Here is an 8,163-nt window from a genome sequence, read left to right as displayed (position 1 = left end):
AGACCCTCGCAGGGACACCGACAAGCCGAGCAAGTGGGAACCTGCATAAGTGAATCCCAATGGCACTGTCAGCTGTGTGTCTTGGACACGAAACAATGGCGCATAACACAATCGGTCCCAAAACTTTTGTATTGACCCATGTACTGGTGAAAGTGGCTGGGAGCCAGCTGAAAGTTAAGATTGGGACCTAAAATGGGACAGGGGGGATCTTGTCATCAGAATATGCAGATGGGCTTCTGCTGGACAAGTAGGAAGGCCCAGGGACTGAGCTGCGCCCCTCTCGGCTCTGCTGCAGCGTGTCTCCATGATCCCCACGGCCTCTGCCACAGTCAGGAGCATGGAGCACCCTCTCCGCCGGGCAGCAGTGGGGCCGTGCAGTTCTGGGAGGCACCACAGTGATCTTGCTATGATTTCCTCAGGCACATGGTCCAAAGGTGAGCCCCTGGCCCACACATGGTGGCTGAGGCAAAGAAAGATGAGAAAAGTGTCAGCATTCACCAAGCCTCATCACAGGCCTCACTCAACAATTAAGGGATGTAATGGGAGAAAGGTAATAATGAAACATGAAATAGGAGAGCGCCCCAGCTGCCTCTTAGTTACCCACACTGGCAGTGGTGAAGGTGGTGTGTGGGGGTGGTGGTGTGGGTGGAGGCGGTGTGTGGGGTGGTGGTGTGTGTGAAGGTGGTGTGTGGGGTAGTGGTGTGTGTGAAGGTGTTGTGTCGTGGTGGTGGTGTGTGTGAAGGTGGTGTGGGTGAAGGTTATGTGTGTGAAGGTGGTGGTGTGGGTGAAGGTGGTGTGTGGGGGCGTGAAGGTGGTGTGTGGCGGTGGTGGTGTGTGTAAAGGTGTTGTGTGGGGGTGGTGGTGTGTGTGAAGGTGGTGTGTGGGGATGGTGGTGTGTGTGAAGGTGGTGTGTGGGCGTGGTGGCGTGAGTGAAGGTGGTATGTGGGGGTGAGGGTGTGGGGAGGTGAAGTTGGTGTGTGGGGGTGGGAGGGTGAAGGTATTGTGTGGGGGTGGTGGTGTGGGTGAAGGTGGTGTGTGGGGGTGGGGGTGTGGGGGTTGAAGGTGGTGTGTGTTGGGGGGGTGAAGGTGTTGTGTGGGAGTGGTGATGTGTGTGAAGGTGTTGTGTGGGGGTGGTGGTGTGTGGGAAGGTGGTGTGTGGGGGTGGTGTTGTGGGGAGGTGAAGGTTGTGTGTGGGGGTGGGAGGGTGAAGGTGTTGTGTGGGGGTGGTGACAGACGACAAACCCTATTGCCTTTAGTTGCCCTTGAAAATGCACTGTTGAAGTTTTTACTAACAGATTCCTTGGGGGAGAATCACTATTACTGATTCTGTTCGCCTGTTGTTGAAATTCCAATGAGTCTGCTGTTTTTGGTCCACCCAGAGGGCCATGGGGAAGGGGAGAGCACCCTGTGGAGTTCCCAGGGTGACGGGTGCTGCATCAGTGCCCGGCCATCAACTTCTGATCATGGCTGGACAGGGGAGGTGGCCAGGCCAGCACTGGCAGTCTGGAGAAGAGGAGCAGGTGAGGGGCGCAGTCCTTGGAAGCTTCCAGGAAGAGGCAGGCATGGAGACTTATTTACATATAAAACTGTGCCCCACAGAGCAAGGTGATCTGGTTTCTTGTTTCCTCAGCTACAAATGTGGGAAGTTAAGAAATGAATAGTCCAGCAGGAAATCTCATGCAACATCTGAGCCTACAAAGGAGACCTTGGCTCACCAATAGGGGCAGATCCAGCCACTCTGATTTCCGGGGGCCTCTAAGGATGACCTGTGTGAAATCTTGCTTCTCCTTCCAGCTTCTCCACCCAAGGCTCCTGACCTCTGCTGTGTTCCTAGTAGTTGTGACAAAGGCCCTAAAGGGCATGAAGAGGGTCTGGGGTCAGGCAAATGGCCTCCTGGAGTGGAGCAAAAGAGCTCCTTACAGTGGAAAGACCTCCCTGAGCAGCATCCTGCCTGGGACCCAGGGCTGTTTTGGGTGGGTCCAAATCCCAGCCCATCTCTGGCCTCCTTGCTGGGGGAATTCAGTCTGAATTCAAACAGGCTAAAGTGGGGAGGGGAAGCTACCAATACTTACTGGGCTCTGGCTGTAGTCAGTGTGAAAGAAAATAAATCATGTCAAACCAGAAAAAGATAAAATGGAGATTGCTCATATTTTTGATTTCATGCTATGGTCTGTCCGGATAAAAAGCAGGTTCTTATTTTTTGTCCTCATCTGGCATTTTTGAGAAAAAGTGGTTGGTAAAGTATCTTTGCATAACAATTTACAATAGGTAAAGAAGCAGACAACTTATAGCTGCAGGATGAGGTACTGTAGTGTTATAGCTTGGTCAATGCATTAAAACCCAGACTGTTTGAGTATGTCTCACCCTGTTAAAAGTCAAAAGTTAATTGGCTCAGTGCCTGTAGCACAGTGGTTATGGTGCCAGCCACATGCACCAAGGCTGGTGGGTTCGAATCTGGCTTGCGCTTGCTAAACAACAATGACAACTATAACAAAAAAAATGCTGGGAGTTGTGACACGTGCCCGTAGTCCCAGCTACTTGGGAGGCTGAGGCAAGAGAATCACTTAAGCCCAAGAGTTTGAGGTTGCTGTGAGCTGTGACGCCAGAGCACTCTACCGAGGGCGACATAGTGAGACTCTGTCTCAAAAACAAAAAAAACAAAAAACTCAAAAGTTAAAAGTAAGAGGGCTGGGCACGTGGCTCATGCCTATAATCCCAGCACTCTGGAAAGCCATGGCAGGTGGAGTTCAGGAGTTCGAGACCAGCCTGAGCCACAGTGAGACCCCTGTCTCTAAAAAATAGCTGGGGAGTGTGGGGCACCTATAGTCCCAGTTACTTGGGAGGCTGAGGCAGAATGATCACTAGAGCCCAAGATTTTGAGGTTGCTGTGAACTATGATGCCACGGCACTTGGCTGTGGGCAACAAAGTGAGACTCTGTTTCCAAGAAAAAAGTCTTAAGGATATTATGTAGACATTCTTTTCCTAACTGTTTTTATATATTCTTCAAATCAGTTTTTTAAACAAATTTCCTTGCTGATAATTTCATTAATAAGTTAAAACAAAGTTGCTTTCTAAAGTAGTGTGTGGGTCGGTGTGGTCTCTGTGTGATTCCGCCAGGCGTACTGTGGCCAGGGCCAGAAAGTGCAGAAGGTGGAGGTGCAGCCCATCAACCTCATGTTCAGACACTGACAGAATAGACCCCCATATTAGATGATGCTGAAGAGATTCATTCCAAAACAAAGTCAAGAAAACAAGGGGTGGGACCATGCTAAAAGGAGGTAATATCGCCTCCCGCAACGTGTCTCCAGCTAGAAATGATCACTGAAGTGAGAAATTGTTGAGAAGGTAATATAGGATTTTTTGGCATACTATGTTGGGAGACCCTAAAACATTTGTTCATATGGTTATGTTTACCCTTATGTTACTTCAAAATGATAATAAATGCTGTGGGATTGTTTTTATTAAAGAATGAATTAAAACCATCCTGCTATGGGCTCATTATGTTTGTTGATCATGCTGTTTGGCTTTAGACATTGTATGATTGATCTAATTTATTTCTCATGCCAACGCTATGACAGAGGTGATTACTATTTCCATTTTGCATATGAGGAGACTCAGAGAGATTAAGCAGCTTGACAAGGTTTGCTGACCCGGCAAGTGGCAGGGCTGGGATCAGTGAGGCGCTGAGTTAGATGGAAGTACTCTTTTCTGGCTGGCTTTCCGCCCTGGGCGTGGACCGGCCAGCCCTTCTTCTTCCCGTCTGTCCTGCCTCTCTCTCCCCAAGTGTAGATGGAGCCCCTCCCGTCTGCCGCACCTCACCAGGATGCCCCAGGGCCTGCAATGCTGGTGCTGTTTTCCTGGTGTGACAAACCTTCAGGAAAGGATAATTCCCCACATGCTGAGTGAGAGGAACATTCCCATAAGCCTTCCTTCTAGTCTCCAATTGTTCTTATGTGATCTGAAGCATTGCTGAGTCTGCCGGTCGTTTATTCTGGAACTTTCCAGAACTGAATAGTCCACCTGTGACCCATTGCCAATCTGAGGGCGTCCAAACGATTAGCACTGGTACAGATGGAGAGTGACAGCCTCAGTGTGGGTTACCTAGATTATAGACATAAAAACAGACAGATTCTGCATAGGAAAGTGTGTCCACCATGTGACTCCACCTGCCACCTCACTCCTGGCTGAATCAGACCTGGGCTCTGTACAGCTGGCCTGGAGATTCTATAGTGACGGCAAACCGACTGCAGTCCCGCGCATTCCTGGCTTGTGTGTCTTTCATAGGCACACTACACTAAGGAACACTGGCACCCTCCAGTGGACTGTACTATGGGGGTACAAGTGCTTCTGCAAAATGCTTCTACACGTACTGGGCTGCCGCCTCTATCATGCAGCTGCCTAAGACTCTGCCAGGAAGATAAGCTGACAGCTGGTTCCATTCTGCTGTCCGTGTTCTCGCACCCGCACAAGCATACAAGTCCTGGGAAAATGGGTTCCAACTAGTCAACAGCTGTGGGAAATGACTAATGCTGCTAGCTGGGCCACTCAGGGACAATAGGACCCACTGAGCTCACCAGCTGAGGTGGCGACGCGCCACTAGCTAAGCACCCCTGACAGTCTGCCAGCAGAGAGGGTGGCATTTGGTTGTTGCCGACTCCTCTGGCCACTTGGGTAGACACCATGGGGAGGGATCTGAGAATAGGCCACCCCATTGGGCCCACACCGTGGGGTCATCTGAGGGACCCTTCTTTGTCCACTTTCACAGCTTCTGGAGGCTGGGACGTGGGGCTGTGAAGTGTGTCTTGGCTGCGGCCCCACAGTGCCGCCTGAAGCTGCGTCAGTCCTTGTTCCTTGGTTATGAGGGACAGACCTTTGGGGCCACATGCAGGTTGGCAGGCGTGTGAAGTAAACCAGCTCTGCTAAGGGGGTATCTGAGTCGGGGGGCTGGACTGTAGGGCAGATTCTGCTGTGGCCTTGGCTGGCCAGCAGTCCCAGTGAACCCTGGGACATAAGGCACAGGGTGGGATGCTTTTTGGGGTGTCTCAGTTTCGGTGTGACATGGGGTGTGCATGAGGAGGCTCGCCTCATGTGCGGCTTTCCGGGACCTCGGGGACCAGCCTGCCATGAACTTGAAGCAACTTCTGTCCCCTGCTGCCTCTCTGTGGGCAGCAGAGTTGCTTTTCTTAAACTTGCGCATTGTCTCACTGGGCTCACACGAGTGATAGAGGGACAAGGCACAGTGGGCAGCTTCACAGGTCCGTTTACTGCCCAGCCCTTCACAGCTGCCTGATTTAGGAAGCATGCCGGGGACATGGAGAGGGGAGGTGCAGTGATGACAGACTCTCCCTTCCTGAAAACCCTGGGATCTCTTTTGAAAATCGATCCTCTGTTCCCATGACAAGATTTTCATCCTCAAACAAGTTAGGAGGAGGTCTGCCTTTCTGCCTCCTTGGCCTGGTTCCCTCTAGGACATAGATCTGGAAGTTGATGCTCCATGTGCTGAAGCTGAGGAGCTGGGAACCCACAACTCTGCTGCTTCCTCAGCACTGCTGCCCTCTCCTTACCAGTGTCCATCCCAGACTGGACACTCAGTGAGGACTGGGCTGCCTCCCCCTCACCTGCCCTGACTGTGACCAGCAGATAACAAAGGGCCAGTAAATGTTTGCTGGTGGAGGAACCCGGGCCCCCTCTGTCCTGACTGCTCAGAGGCTAGAGCCAGCAGAGGCTTCAGCAGTGAGCTCTCTTCCACACTGCTGGGCCAGAGTCCTCTAAAGTGACTTGTCCCTCTCTTTCTCTCTCCTCAGATAGCTGGAAGCTCATTTGCCCCCTGGAGATGGCTGCTTTACAGAAGGTGTAGGGGTGAGGAAAGGGCGCTCATATAACTGAGTCTGTCCCTAGAGCCAGGTTCTGGGCTAACTTGGAGGGTACAGTCTGACATGGAGGGCTGCCACCCTGCTCCATCAAGTCACTCTGTGTCAGCCTACACTGGTGTGCTCTCCCCACTACTTGGGTGTGACCAAGAGAGCCATTTTGATTGCCATGAATACTTTTTTTGTGGGCAACTTTATGAATTCTGTTATAATTTCAATTTGGTATAATTTAGTTTGACATAAATACAAACTTACAGAAAAGTTGCAAGTATAGTTCTAGAAACTTCCATGTACCTTTAATCCAGATTTATCAATTTAAACCATGATTTATTTGCATTATGAAATTTTAAGTTTATCTTAGTAGTCTTTTTTTCAGGATGTTTATATTACCACATTCAGTTAAATACTCTTGAAAATTTGTATTTTATAGTACTATTTATTTCTAGTTGAGTTTAGAAAAGTTAGAATTAGTGTGTTTTTAGTTAGAGTGTGTTTTTACTTACAAGGTGTCCCAAAGGTTGCCAGACATAGGGAAAATGGGAGGTTGTAGCTAAATGTATCTTTATTTACAAGACACTCTCTATGCCTGGCTACCTCTTTCCACACACTACACACATGAGGCTTTCTCTTCTGCTCATGGAGAATCCATTCCAAGGTATCTGTTGTCATGCAGTTTTCCCTGTAGTTAAAATTTTTAAAAATGTTCTCTTTCCCACCATTGTCCCAGAACTTTAATTTTACAGAGGGAGTAGTGAAAGTGAATTTGTATCAGTTTGACTCAAAATTTATTTGAAAAGTTTCCTTCTTGTTGTGTTTACTTTGGGTACATATTGATGTTAGATGCAGCAGTATTTTTTTTTCCTTTTAATTAACAGACTACGTGGGGGTACAGTTTTACATTTATGGAAAAACTGAGCCAAAAGTATAGAATTCCCATATAGTTCTCCATTCCCACTTCCCTTATTATTAACATCCTGTGTTAATGTGGCACATTTATTATACTTGATGAGCCTATGTTGATAATTATTATCAACAAAGCCTGTGGTCTGCATTGGAGCTCACTCGTGGTGTGACAACTGCCGTGGGTCTTGACCATGTCTAGGAACACTGACCTGCATGCACCACTGTGACATCCGCCACCTTGCTGCCCTGCGTCAGGCCTCCTGCACAGTCCAGGCCTGGGGAGTTCCTGTTGAGTGGGTAGGGAACTGTCCTTGACACTTGCTGTGTGTTGACTCCCTGGTCCCCCCCGCATCCTTGCTGGGTGGGCACAGGTTGAGAGGCAGTGCTTACTAGGGTGAGAGGAGCTTCCTTCAGATGGAAAAAGGTTAATCAAGAAGTGACTTTATTAGGAAAAAAAATTAGGTTTTAATATAAGATCATCTACATTTACCAAAAATTGTGTTTTTAATAAAGTATGAGCAGGTATGTAAACATGGTGTGCAGATGCCTCTTTTTTTTTTTTTTTTAGAGACAGAGTCTGACTTTGTCGCCCTCAGTAGAGTGCTGTGGCATCACAGCTCACAGCAACCTCCAGCTCTTGTTAGGTGATTCTTCTGCCTCAGCCTCCCAAGTAGCTGGGACTACAGGCACCTGCCACATGCCCGGCTATTTTTTCTTACAGTTTGGCCGGGGCCAGGTTTGAACCCACCACCCTTGGTATACGGGGCTGGCGCCCTCCTCACTGAGCCACAGGTGTGGCTGATATATTTTCCTTTCTTTTGGATATATACCCACAGTGGGATTGCTAAATCATATGGTAGATCTAACTTTAGTGTTTTGAGGACCTCTCTACTGGCTTCCATAGTGGCTGTACTAATTTATATTCTCACCAGTATTTGTACTAGCATCCCTTTTCTCTGAATCCTTAACAGGATCTGGTTTTTTGGGGGGAGGGGAGGAGGGTCTTTTTGGTAATAGCCATTCTAATTGTGGTGAGATGATATTTCACCAGGGTTTTGATTCATATTTCTCTGATGGTTAGTGATGTTAAGCATTTTTTTTTTCATATGCTTGTTGGCCACTTGTATATTTTCTTTTGAGAAATGCCTATTTAGATAATTTGCTTGGGCTGGGCATGGTGGCTCATCTCCATAATCCCAGCATTCTGGGAGGCTGAGGTGGGTGGATTGCCTGAGCTCACAGGTTCAAGACCAGATCATTTGCTTGTTTAAATCTGGATTATGTGTTTATTTGCTACTGAGTTGTTTGAACTCCTTCTATATTTTATTAATCCTTTGTCAGGATTTTCTCCTATTTTGTAGGTTGTCTCTTCACTTCATCATTGTTTCC

This window comes from Nycticebus coucang, chromosome 5 (assembly GCF_027406575.1).
Source record: "Nycticebus coucang isolate mNycCou1 chromosome 5, mNycCou1.pri, whole genome shotgun sequence".
Taxonomy (NCBI): domain Eukaryota; kingdom Metazoa; phylum Chordata; class Mammalia; order Primates; family Lorisidae; genus Nycticebus; species Nycticebus coucang.
This window is presented reverse-complemented; position numbering follows the sequence as displayed.